General features: G+C 50.9%; 1 pseudogene; it reads left to right on the forward strand.

Annotated features, from left to right (window-relative positions):
* Window positions 1-9,025: 9,025 nt before the first annotated feature.
* Window positions 9,026-10,452, forward strand: LOC141727129 (uncharacterized; annotated as a pseudogene).
* Window positions 10,453-13,871: the final 3,419 nt, after the last annotated feature.

Raw genomic sequence — 13,871 nt, forward strand, 5'->3', positions numbered from 1 at the left:
AGAAGGTTGTCTTGTTGGGCACAAGAAAGCCACAGAGCAGCTGCCATTGTGAGGTCAAGCCAGAGGTGCCACGTCACAGTGCTGTCAGCACAGCGTTGTCCCGGTGCGCGCCAGGCCTGGTGGTCCAGAGCAGCTCTTCCGCTGGCTCCCTGCAGGAGGATCCTTGTGCTCAAGGAGCTCTCAGCAGACGGCCTGCACCCTGAGAGGAGTCTTGGCTTTCCCTTGGGTGGCACTCAGCGTGCAAACGCGCACAGCGCTGCCAAAATGATCGGGCAAGTCTGTGCCGCCATTTGCACCGTCTTTTCTGTTGTCTATTCTGGCTACTACCTGACCCAGCTGACTCGTAAGTGAAGGTTTCTCCTGGGGCTGGCATCACCCGACTTTTGCTTGCCTCTGCCCTTTATGCTCCACCAGTGGCCCAGCTTCTTTGGGAACAAAATGGCCGTGAAGATGCCACCGCTTTGGGCAATGTCCTGCCAGCAGCATCAGCTGCAAAGGGGGCATCCGTACTGGGGGGCGCATGCAGAGTATTTGCCATGCAACCTGCGGCGGTTGCCTTCCCTCCCCGGGAGAGTGCGCGGCAGCGGAGTCTGTCATTTCCTCAGCTTGCTGCTTCAAGCAAGACAAGCTGCAAATTGCAGACTCTGAGGGGAGATCCTCAGAAGTACTTCTACCAACTCAGTGCTTCTCTCCAGGAGTGAAGGAAAGCACCTTTTGCTCCATATTCTGCCCCTTAGAGGCCTTGGCTGCATGACTTGAGCCTTTGATGCTGTGCCAAGCCTGCCATTGCCTTGGCCATGCAGCACAAACTGCAGTGCAGGGAGGGTTTGCTGCTGAGCCCAGCAGCTGTTCCTGGGCTGCTTCAGCAGGGAGCTGCCACAGGGAAGGGACCCTTTGTGCAAGCTTTGCTGGGCTATCATCTTCAGCCAAGGGATGGGAATTAGGGCATGCCATTTAAAAGAATCTATATGGAAAATGCAGGAAAGGGAAGAGGGAAATGCAGCTTGAGCTGTTGGGCACAAGAGAAGCTCAAAGTTTTCAAGAGCAGCGGGCATTTCCAGCACCGTCTTCCTATTTGTCTCTTGGCAAAAGAGGCCCAAATGTAGACAGAGGCTCCTCTAGCGTCCTCGTTGTTCTCTTGCTTGCTGTGGGACAGAGCTGTTGCTCCTGGAGGCATGCTGGGAAAGGGAAATGCTCTGTGTTGGGACTGCCTTGTGCTGTGGGAGTGGCCAGCACAGGCACTTTTCTAAGGGCCTCTGGTTCCTTTTGCCTTGCTGGCTGCAGGTCACCTGACACGCGGATGGAGACAAGCCTGTCCTTTGGTGAGTGGCAAAGAAGCTGCGACCTTGCTGGCGTGTGAGAATTGTGCAGCAATTCTGCCAGCTTGGCCTGTTGCAGCCGAGTGTGGAGTGCCGGCGTGGGAGGCTGAAGGAAAGGCCAGCTGCCCGGTGGCATCAGCAGTAGCAAAGGGAGCACTGGCTGTTTGCCAATTTTCCAGTGAAGAGCCTTTCAAGAGATGAAAGGCAAATGGGACAGCTCCAAGGCATCTTGCTGCTTCTAGGCAGCAGGGAAGCTCAAATGCAGAGCAAGATGGAGTAGCAGCTCATTCAGCCAACTTCCTCGTGTTTGCGTGACTCCCAGGCCCACTTGTATCAAAGTCAATGATTTGCCTTTCTTCTGGCTCCTTTCCCAGCTCAGTAGAAAGCAGCTCCTAAGGCAATGGCTTTTGCCCACCTCTCTCACTTCTGTCTGCCTGCAGGGCACAACAGCAGGGTCAGCAGCTCCTCTGGCTTCCTCTGTCATTGAGGAAGAGGCTGAAGAGGAGCAAAGGAAGATGAAGCCTACGGCCGCTGTCCCTTCACAGCCTGAACTTGCAGAGCCAGTAAGTGACAGCTGAGCTTGGCGCTGCCTTTGGTGCAGGGCCAGGCTACCCGTTTTGGAGCAGCCCTTGTTGCTCGTGGCTGAAGATGCTGGCGGCCGTGTGCCTGCTGTGACGTAGTGCTGCTTCAGGCAAGCCGGGGAGCCCTGGCCAATGGGTTCTGAAGTTTGACATTTAAGCTGGGATGCTGAGAGGGATGCGCCAGAGTGTCTCTCGGGATCAGACAAGAGGCAGCATTCAGTGACTCTCAGTGTAGGAGTCAGCCCCTTGTGGCCGTTGTCAGTGCAGGCTGCCTGTGGTCAGCGCACAGCGCGGCCCAAATTCACAGTTGACAGACTTGCAGGGCACCTGAGAGACACCGGCCCCTGGAAGGGACCTGCCCTCTCCGTGGACTAATTAGCTTCAGGCTGTGCTTCACTTGCAGCCGGTCAGAGCAGAGTTTGGAGAGGAGAATCTTCGGCAGCCCTGCAATGTAAAAGGGCGGGTGGGTCTGGGCAGGGCTGGAAGGCGGCTCCCAAGGGCCGCTCCCTAAAGGCTGCCATGGAGAGGGGAAATCCGTGAAACAGATCAGAGAAGGGACCCGCTGCGGGCTTCTGAGCAGGCCGCTGCGTGCCAACTCCGGGCTGACGTCATTGCCCAGGAAAAGACAGGAGGAAGAAAGCAGCAAGGCTCTGGGGCCCTGCTCTGATTTCTTTGGGGATCTTGGCAGCCGCATGGATACCTTGTTGCCAGTGTCTTGCAGAAAAGCTGAACACGTGGAGCACGGAGGTGGTCGGGAGGGGCTGGATGCAAGTAGCCTTTGGGCTTCTCCCGAAGGTGCCTTTGAGAAGGGGACATGGGAAACGGCCCAGCTGGAGAGGCCTGGCCGTGGCTGGCAGCACCTTCCCAAGGCCCTGCTTTTGCCGTGCGCTTAGGGGGGGCACGTGTGCCAGCCACCCTTCTGACGGGCAATCCTTTCTTGTCACAGCGCAAGACAGGCTCTGCCATTCCACCTGGTGCCGCCGGACCAGCATGGCCTGCAGCAGCCAGCTCAACCCCCGCTGCCGGCACTTCCTGCAGCAGTGCAGCCCAGCAGCCCGAGATGAGGGAGGAGCAGGGCCTGAAGACTCTGAGTACGTCCGGTGCATTTCTTGTCTTCCAGAGCAGGGCGTTGTGCGCGTGTCTGGGTGTAGGCTGTGGCAGATGCTGCCCCTCGGTCTCAGAGGCACTTAGGCCTCTCTGCAGAAGGTGTTGTTGTGCTCTGAGGCAGCGCGGCAGCGCTCAGGGAGTCCCTGCTGCCTGTGAGGGCGGCTGGGCCTGGCTTGGCCCTGCCTGGGCTGCCTTCTGGGCCAAAGACAAAAGCAGAGATTGTTTCTGCTTGAGCAGAAGGCTGGCACCTAGCGGGTGACTATTGCCCAGGGAGCTGTCTGGCCCCAGCTGCTTTCTGGCTCTGCTTCTTACTCCTCCTCCGGCCCAGACAATTTGTGCCCCTGGCAGTGGACGCGCCAATGATGCTGGGTGTGACTGCAGAGGCTGCAAAGGCCCTTGGTTACCTCTTAGGGCCCCCTTCTTAAGGGCACATCATTTTGGCTTATGGCGTGGGATGCTGCTCTTGAAAGAAATCAAGGCCCTCTTGGAAAGGCCACCTGATGAAAGGTGGAGAAGATGGCCCTCCCACTGGCTGGTCTCAGCAGCTGGAGGCCGAGGGACCGCAAAGGGCCCAGAGGCGCGGGCAGTGGGGCTGCCTTTGGGACGCTCTGGGCAGCGGCGTCTCTGTGTGCGAGTGAGCGCCCTGCACTGCTTTTGTCTTTCAGGGAGCATCGTGAGTCCGGGCCGGCCAACGGGCAAATACACGGCATTTGAGGAACTCGGGCGAGGGTAAGCGTGATGTCAGCTCGTTTTACAAAAGTGTGGGCCCGGTCTTTGGCGGGTGCAATATCAAGCGTGAAGTCAGGCAAGCTCCAGTCCGGGTCAGGCTCTGGCTTGACCTCGTGTCACCTGCCCGGACTGCTCGGTCAGAGCAATCCAAAGGCCTCGTCAAAGACAAGTTGATGCTGGCAGTGTCTTGCTTGCAGCAGTGATGAGCAGGAGCTGGGAATACACCTGGCCCTGCAGCTTTCTGGCCTGAAAGAGCACCTTGCCATCCAAGAAAGGTCAGATTGTCAAGGACGGTCTTCTGACTCCAATTGTTCTCCCTTTTTTGACACACACATGCATGCACACCCGCACAAGGAGAGACTTCCCCTTAGGTTCTGAAATGACCTGGCAGGGCGTGCGCCTTGGAGATTTCCAGCGGCCCTTGGTCTTCATGCTGCACCTTAGTGCTCCCTTGGACAGCCTGCCCCGCATGGCAGAGGGCTCACGGGCTGACGTGCTGTTGGCCGAAGAGATGCTGCAGCCAGGCATTTTTTCTAAGGAAGGCGTCCAGGCAGCCTGGGGAGATCTGCTGCCTGGCCTTGCTTTCACTGCCAAAGGGATAAAGGTCTCTTTCTGCTGCTTTTTGTCTTTCTAGGGGGTTTGGAGCTGTTTATAAAGCCCTTGACACCAGCAGCGGACAACAGGTAAAGTGCCAAGAGCCCCATGCCATTTTGCAGCTCTGGAGCGCTTTGCCCGCTGCTGTCAGCTCTGCTTGGAGCTTTGGGTGGCAGCTCCATGTCTGCAGCAGAGGCTGTTCCTCTGAAATACAGTCTAGGCTCAGGGGGCAGAATGCATTTGGGATGGCTTTTGGTGCTTCTGCTAAGCTCTGCTGTCTAGTGACAAGGCCCTTTGGCCCAGCGTGCTGCCTCATTGCACCAGCACTCGCTCCGTGCTCCTTGTGATCTCGAGCAGGGTGCGTCTTCTCAAGGTACCGGTGGCCAATGTCATTGCAGGTGGCAATCAAGATCATGTCACTCCAGGAGGAGATGTCCGAGGAGCTGGCTGCCAATGAAATCCTGGCCATGAGGGACAACAGGAGTCCCAATATCGTTACCTACTTAGACAGGTTGGCATATTCTGGGTTCAATATAGCTTTAGCTGGTGCAAGCACAAAGAGACGATGCCCTTTGGTCACTGGCAGAAAACAGAGCTGGGGATGATTTCTCTGCTGGTCTCCAGAGCGTGGGAGGAGGTGGAGCTGGTGTTCAATAGTCTCTTGTGGCACACGTAGCTTGGAGAGCAGCTGCAAAAACCTGGCTCAGGCCCTGGGGTGACAGAGGCTGTGCCCATTCTGTTTCTCCATGCCGTAGTTTTCTTCTTTCAGCTACCTGGTGGATGCGGAGCTCTGGCTGGCCATGGAGTTCATGGACGGCGGCACCTTGTTTGATGTGCTGAGGGCAGTGTACTTGGAGGAAGGACAGATAGGCGCTGTCTGTCGGGAGGTGAGGGATCCCACTTGTGCTTGCCCAAGCCTGCCCGGATGCTGCTTGTCAGCTGGAGCTTAAGGAGAGCCGAGATTTCTTGCTCTCACCCTTCTTTTGCTGCTGCTGCTGCTGCTGCTGCTGTCACGCCACACAGGAGAAGAAAGAGCATGGGAAGTGTAGTGCCTGCCGGTGCCTTCGCACTCCTCAGGCTCTGTCCTTGCACTCTTCCATCCTGTCTGTCCTCTGGCCTTGGTGCTCGCTGACTGGCTCAATTTCTCTTTCTTGCTCTTCTCAGCTTTGCCTGGGAATGTTTGCCTGGAGCCTGTCTGTCTGTCCTACATTGCTTGCCACTGGAAGGCAGCATGCGGGTGGCAGGATTTCAAGCTAAGGGCAAAGAGCTGTCCTCAGCTTCAAAGGATAGCATTGCAGCCTGGATGGCGATGCATTCTGGACCAGCTCAAATGTGCTGCTGTCACCAGCAGCTTCCTCTTCTGCTGCCACTAGGCTGCCCCAAAATTCTTTGCCGTGCTGCCTCCCAGCCAAAGGTGACGCGCTTCCTACCAAAGGCCGGTGGAACTTTTGCGAGTCCTGATGCCTTTTCTTGGAAATCTAGAAAAAACTTCCAAGAGTGTTGAAGCAGCAAGCTCTTCATGGTGACAGCAGCGTGATGTTTCGCCCTCGCTCACAATTCCCTGAGAAAGCCGCCAATCCCGTTGAGCTCTTTGCCTGCGGGTGGGATGAAATCAGATCCTGCACGTTAACTTTCCCTCCCTCCTTTTTCTCTCTCAGTGCCTGCAAGGACTGCATTTCCTTCATTCCCGCCAAGTCATCCACAGAGACATCAAAAGTTGCAACGTCCTGGTGGGCACGGACGGATCCGTCAAGTTGGGTGGGTGTCCCTGCTGGGCTGCAGCATGTCCAGCATATGCCGTGCGCTTGCATTTTGGTGACGGCCACTGGGGCAGAAGCGCGGCTTGGCCAGTGCGTGAATCGTCAGGGTGTTTTTGAAGCGGCCGATGCCTTATTTGGCTGGCTCCAGGCACGTGGAAGGAGAGCTCAGCTGCTTTTTCAGCTAGACTCAGCATGGCGTGGTCAGGCTTGGAGTGGGCAATGGTTTTGGCCGCTTTGCCAGTGGTAGCTGGCTTTGACAGGCTTTGTTTTTGTCCTCAGGTGACTTTGGCCTCTGTGCTCAGCTCAGCCCTGAGCACAGCAAGCGCAGCTCCAGCGTCGGCACTCCCAGCTGGATGGCACCGGAGGTGGTGAGAGGAGAAGCCTACGGCCCCAAAGTGGACATCTGGTCCCTGGGGATCATGGGGCTGGAAATGGTGGAAGGGGAAGCTCCTTACCAGCGGGAAGCCCGTCTCCGGGTAAGGTGCAGCTTAGCAAGAGGCCTCTGTGTGGAGAGAGCTGTGTGTGGCTAGCAAAGGAGCAGGTGGAGTGTCCTCTTGCATCCATGTGCTGTAGGTTTTTGAACTGATCGAAAGGAACGGGCCCCCAAAACTGCAGAACCCCAGGCACCACTCGGCTCTCCTGCGCGACTTCCTCCGCTGCTGCCTGCAGGCAGATGAGGACAGGCGCTGGTCTGCCCAGGAGCTCCTCCAGGTAAGAAAAAGCAAAGGGGCACAGAGCCCTGGCAGCTGAGGACATCTGCATGAAGGGATGAGGAGGAGGAGTGTGGGCCACGTGGCACAGAAAGCTGCCAGGACAGGAAGGCCCAGGGGGACATGCTGCCCTCGGTGCTCTTTGTGTGTCTTGCTGGTAGCCAGGGAATCCTGCTTGAGCCCGCCAGCATGTGATCCTGGAAAGTAAGAGTTCCTTTCTTTGTTCTTTTTCCTCTGGGCAGCATCCCTTCGTGACCTCAGGCCATCCTGCCTCCAGCCTGGCTGCTCTGATCATCTCAGCCAAGCGAGTGCAGGAAGACTGGAGATGAGACACTGTGGAAGTCCATGCGGAAATCCTTTAGTTTTTGCCTCCCAATTGTCATGAGAAAAGGACCACCGAAGTGTTAAAAACTGTTGAACCTCTTGGGAAAGAAATTCTCATGCGTATTTAGCGTGTTTACAGATGGTGTCTGCAGGACATGTCATGATGTACTCGAAGGGGCATGCTGCCCTGTTCTGAACAATGGAACTGGACTTTCTTCCAAACTTCAGGCCTGGCTGGACTGAGCTCTGGGGTGGCTCCCCCCCCGCTCCAAGAGAACACCCCTCTTGCCTGTCTTCAACCACCGTGGTGGACCAACAGGGATACGAATCCCCTCATCAAAGAACCAAGAACCCCTCCGGCACCCTACTGGCACCTTATTGGCACCCCCTTGGCACCCCCCTTGACACCTCCTTCCAGAGACTGGGACTGTACCCTCTCCCAACTCAGGGAAGGGGGAGAACCTGCCCAGAGTAAACGTACCTTGGAGCATTCAGCCATGAAAACAATGGAATAATCTATTTTTTTTCCCTCCATGGAAACATAATTTCGGCCACCCTTCCCCCAACCAAGGACAGTATATCTGGGGCTCGGTTCGACTGCCTCTTCGAGATCTCCCCAAGACGTGTACCAGAGAGCATCGGTGGCGGGACCCCAAAGGCATCACGTCTTGGTAGCTATACCCCATTCTCTTACCTTTTTTCCTCCCTTTTTCCTTATCCTATCCTCCTCTTCCCCGGATCCTCTAACCAAACGCATATTTAGCCTGTAGTTATTATGAATAAATTGCATCTTGTTGATTTGCTACTGCAACACCTCTGTGCCTATGTTGGTTATTTTTGCACCCAAAAATCATTCGTCACCCGTTCACTTCGGGCGGACCTTCACACCTTTGGCGTCACGGACAAGGATTCCAGTAGCCAGTGAGATTTTGCAGGTTTTGTGTAGCCTGTAACCTCTTGCAGACTGCATAGACCAAAGCTAAATCTCACGCTTGATTGAGCACACAGGCTCCAGAATAGACACAAAAGAGTTTTCGGTGCAAAACAGGGGAAACTGTTACTGTCTCTTCTGTTACTGATCTTACTGGCAGGGACACTGATACTTCTCCTGATGCTGATATTGATGCTGTTACTGATATTGATATTAATATTGATACTGTTGTTGTTGTATTTGAGTTGAACCTGAACCTGTTGTTGTTGTATTTGAGTTGAATCTGAACCTGTTACTGTTGTATTTGAGCTGAATTTTAACCTGTTACTGTTTTTTACTGCTGTATTTTTGTGTACCTGGACTGTCTAAAAGGGAAGGGGCAGACTTGAAGTAATTAAGCAGTGCCTTTTAGACAGATATTGCCCCTTCACCTACACAGGGAGCGAGGGGTGGCCCAGTGAAGGCTGAGTGGCTTTTTCCCTGTTCTAGGTTTCTGGTCCCCTCACAAAGAAAATATTTGTGAGTGTGTGTGTGAGTGTGTGTATCTAGACTGTCTGGAAAGGAAGGGACAATCTGAAGCAATTAAAACAGTGCCTTCCAGACTGATTTGGTTTCTTCAGCTATCTAGGGTGACGGAGTGGAACAAAAAGTCTGTATAACTTGAGTTAGCAAATTAGCTCCCTGGTATAGTCCTAGTCCCTTCACAAAAAAAATGAGTGAAAATCTCCATCCTAAAGCAAAAGCTGATTTTTACACATTGCTTGCTATACACAATGCCAAACCGTCATCTGACGGAGAAACTTGGGCAGAAAACAATTGGTTTAATTTGGAAAATATCACTGATAGTATATGTTCTCTGCAACATGAATCAAAATTCAAAATGGGTAAAAATAAAAGCATTCTTTGCTCAGTCCTTGGAGCATGTCTTACTGCAGCCATAGAAAACCGCTGTAAACGGAGAACTGAGGAAATGGTAATTATAGATTCCCTTCAAAATTTGGTTGAAATTTTGCAAAAACAGTTAAATGAAGACAGAAATGAAATTTGCAAGCTGCTAGCTGCCCTTAGGGAAGAACACACCAAAACCATACACAAAATCAACTCCTCTACAGAGGAAGAAGAAAAGGTAACACCTTGCATTAAAAAGATTTATCCTTACAAAGAAATTGAGGCAGCAAAACAAAACTATTCTTACGAAGAATCTGAAACAGTTAAAAATTGTGGGGAAAATTGTTGTCCTCATTTGAGACCTTTTATTAAAACTGAATATAATTACATTAATGATGAAGACATGGATCCCCACATAACAACCAAACAAACACCATTCAGCGCTACCAAATTAGCTAAATTGAAAAAGGAATTAGGTCGCCTCCCCCACGAATCAGAAACGGAATATGTGTTCCGTGTGTCCCTCACTGGCGGAGACTAGATTAAGTTAACTGAACAAGAGGCCAGTGGATACTGGGGACATGGTGTTTTCCTAACAACAGGAGATAAGCGTGATGCCTGGTCTCTAACACAACGTGCAGCCTATTGGGCCAGGGGAATAAATCCCCTGGAAAGGGGTGATCCCTTAGCAATTGCCACTACCCCTGACCAAATCCTAGAAAGTGTACAAAAAGCTGCATGTTTGCAAATGATTCATGAGAAAAAATTAATTCCTGGCTTTGAATCCCCAATGCAATTGCCTGTGAAGCCTGAAATTATGACCCCTTTAATTCGTGGGCTTCCAGAAACATTGAAATCAACAGCAATCACTATTCATAAAACAGTATTGGCTCTAAGCCCAATAGATAGACTAGAAAGATTTCTTAACAACTCCACTGATCAGTCTGAGTCCACTGACACTGCACCTTCACCCTATACACCAACACAGACACCCACAACACCATCTGACACATCTAGCAGCAGCCGCAAGATTTGGACATGGAGTGAGGTAGCAGTTGATTTAATAAACTATTGTAGACAGTATGGGCCTGTAAAAACCCTGGAAGAAAAATCAGAAAAAACAAAAGGTGTTCGGTTTATGGGAACCCCTAACACTGAAAACACAGAACCAAGAAAACAGATTTCCAACAGACAACGCTGGTGGATGCTGGGAATAAAGAAAGGGGTTCCCTGGGACATAATGGATGGTTTACCACTTGAAAAATTGCAGAAAATCATAACTAACTGGAATTTTAGAAAAACAAATACCCAGCCCAGTGCCCCGATCCCCCTCCCTCACCAGAAACTAACAAATACTCCTACCAATACACAGTTCAGTACACACAATACATCACAGCCTTTCACACAGAACACAGGCAATGAGCCAAAGTTAACCCTTCCCCACTTTCTCCCTCGTAACCTGGGCAGTGAGGCTGCGTCTCAGCCCCTCCCGCAGAACACAGCCAGTGAGCCAAAATTAACTCTTTCTCAGTTTCTTTCACAGAACTTGGACAGTGAAACCCTGGCTGCGTGTCTCCTGAAAAGCACCAGCAGTAAGCTGGAAGTAACTCTTTCGCAACTTCTTTCACAGAGCCTAAGCAACATAACTGCCCACCCGCCCGTGCCCCAAAACAAAAACAGTGAATCTTCACCAACAGAGCTTTCGGGAAACTAGTATCTCCACCGCTTACAGGTGAGCGAAGGGGTGGAGGTTGCGTTTACTTACGAATGCTCACAAAAAATAAATCAGGAGACATGTTAATTACAGCAATTACGGGCCCCAAAAAAGTTCTAGTAACCTACATTGTTGATACGGGAGCCCAGATTTCTGTACTAACACATAGAGATGCCCAGAAGTGTGGAGTAGTTCCAACAAAAAGGCAACGCTGCGTTCTTAATGCTTTAGGAACCATAGAACCCATGAATATTGCTTTAGTCAAAGTAACACTCCCTGGAGAAGAAAGTCAATTGGTTGTCAAAATGGTAATTGGGGACATACCGAATAATCTTCTAGGGATAGATGTCCTCTCAGGAAGGCAGTGGGAAGACACCGAGGGTTTCCTGTGGTCTTTTGGCACTCCGCCACTTAACATTAGACTGCTTCAGACTGCACCCGCGCTGCCTTACAGTAAAACAATCAGTGTGAAACAGTATCCCTTGCCTTCTGGAGCTAGAGAAGGCATCAAACCAGTTATTCAGGAATTGCGTGATCAAGGAATAATTATTAACACACACTCCCCATACAATTCACCCATGTGGCCAGTCTAAAAGCCTAACGGGAAGTGGAGGCTACGGTTGATTACTGTAGGCTGAATGCCAACACTGACCCTCTGACTGCAGCAGTGCCAAATTTAGCTGAATTAATAACATCAGTACAAGAAAAAGCTCGCACAATCATGACAACCATAGATTACAACCTATACAGCCAGAGGACATGGATCGCTTTGCATTCACATGGGAGGGACAACAGTACACATTCACCAGACTCCCTCAGGGATACAAACACTCTCCAACGTTAGCACACCATGCTCTAGCTAAGGAATTAGAAAAAATACCTAAACCTGACACTGTATCTGTGTACCTATACATTGATGACATTTTGGTAGGAAGAGAGGAAATTAAGGAGGTGGGAGATCTCCAGCAGAATATAATCTCTCATCTGGAGAGCGTTGATTTAAAGATTCCCTCAGAGAAAATTCAAAAGCCTTCTCAGGAAGTAAAATTCCTGGGAATTTGGTGGAGATCTGGCAGCACATGCATCCCACCTGACACTTTAACTTCTCTAGAGCAGATGAAAATGCCTGAAAACAAAAAAGACCTCCAGCAAGCCTTAGGACTGTTAGTATTCTGGAGGAAACACATCCCAGATTTTTCCATCATTGCTAGGCCCCTTTACAATTTACTGAGAAAAGGAATCAAATGGGATTGGACTCCTTCTCAGGAGGAAGCACTCCAATTACTGATTTCTGAAGCCACTGCACATCAGGCATTGGGGCCCATTCACCCTAAAGACCCTTTCCAAGTGGAATGGGGATTTGCCTCCTCAGGACTATCAATACACATCTGGCAGCGAGGTCCTGAGGGTCCAACAAGGCCTGTCAGCTTCTTTTCCCGTGGTTTTAAAGATGCTGAAAAAAGATTCACTGTTTGGGAAAAGGGATTGTTTGTTGTTAGCTTAGCTCTCATTGAAGTAGAGAAGATCACACGGCAGCAAGCTATCATCTTGAGAGGTCCCTTTAAGGTAATTAAAGCTGTCATGAACGGAACCCCTCCACCTGACGGCATAGCCCAAAAGTCATCAGTCAGGAAATGGTATGCTCAAATAGAGTATTACTGCAATAGCTTTTCTGTCACAGAAGGTGCTGCAAAATTCTTGGCAATAGAAGACACTGAGAGCCTGGATAGTAGCCAAGACAAACCTGCTTCTGTAATCAAAGCAGCACCACCATTCTCACCTGAAATAGCAGCAAACTGTTGGTTTACTGATGCTTCCTCAAAGCAGGAAGGAAAACTTTGGAAATATAAGGCGGCTGCCTTACATATTTCATCCGGTGAAAAGATTATCACAGAAGGGGGGGGGCAGGGCTCAGGTAAGAGAACTCATAGCCCTCTGGAGTGTTTTCCAGCGTGAGGCACAAAACACTTCTCCTGTTTACATCTATACTGATTCATATGCGGTATACAAAGGCTGCACTGCACTGAGTGGCTCCCTTTCTGGCAACAGAATGGCTGGGAAGTTAACAGAATCCCAGTGTGGCAGAAAGATAAATGGAAAGAAATCCTAGAAATCGCCAGTAAAGGAAACTTTCTGGTCGGTTGGGTAGCTTCTCATCAAAATGATGGGAATCAAGCAGGTGAATGGAACAACAGAGTTGATGAACTAGCAAGGCTTAGCCCCCTGAAAAAAGAAACTATTTCAGAGGATTGGAATCAACTGTTAGAATGGTTACATGTAAAAAGACAGCACACAGGTGCCAAAGATCTGTATCAGGAAGCACACGTCCGCGGCTGGCCAGTCACCAGGGAAATGTGTAAAACATGCATATCGGCCTGTGAACAGTGCCGCAAGCGGCTGGAAAGGCATCCTTTAGAGGATGACGCTCTGCATTTGAGGAGAGGTAAAGGCTTGTGGGAAGCATGGCAGGTAGATTATATTGGTCCTTTTAAGAAGTCAGGAGGTAAACATTTTGTGTTGGTAGGAGTAGAAATTTTATCTGGATTGGTACAAGCTGATGCTTTTAAAAGGGCCACAGGTGACAATACAGTTAAAGCTTTGCAGGGGTGGTTTGGAACTTTTCCAAAACCGCAAAAAATTCAGTCTGACACCGGGTCTCACTTTACTGCCAAGGTGGTTCAGGATTGGGCCAGAGCCGAAGGCATAAAATGGACCTTTCATACTCCTTACTACCCTCAGGCTAACGGGATCGTGGAAAGGACAAATGGCCTTTTAAAGTGATTCCTTAAGCCCCAGAAAGCAAGCTGGGACTGTCGACTGTGGGAAGCTGTTAAAGGGGTAAATAGCAGGTGGGGAGTGAATGGCTGCGCCAAAGTTACTGCTTTTTACCCCACACCTCCAAGCATCATCCCTTCACTGGAAGGTCCCGATGATGCAAACAATACATCACATTACCCTGGACAACCTGTCTTAGTGGACCTCCCCACGGTGGGCGAGGTACCACTTGTGCTGAAAACCCCTCTGAATAAATACGCATGGGTAGCCTCTGATGCTCTTGGAAAAGAGCACCGCATACACACATGCTGGATAATCCCCTCATTTTAAACTCCCTTCTGCCTCTCAGTGGCAGGATTTTTTGTTGCTCTTGCTTTTACAGGTGAACTCCGAGGGACATGAGAACCATCTGAAAACATGATAACCTTGCTAATACTTT

The sequence above is a fragment of the Zonotrichia albicollis genome, chromosome Z, assembly GCF_047830755.1.
Source record: "Zonotrichia albicollis isolate bZonAlb1 chromosome Z, bZonAlb1.hap1, whole genome shotgun sequence".
Classification (NCBI taxonomy): domain Eukaryota; kingdom Metazoa; phylum Chordata; class Aves; order Passeriformes; family Passerellidae; genus Zonotrichia; species Zonotrichia albicollis.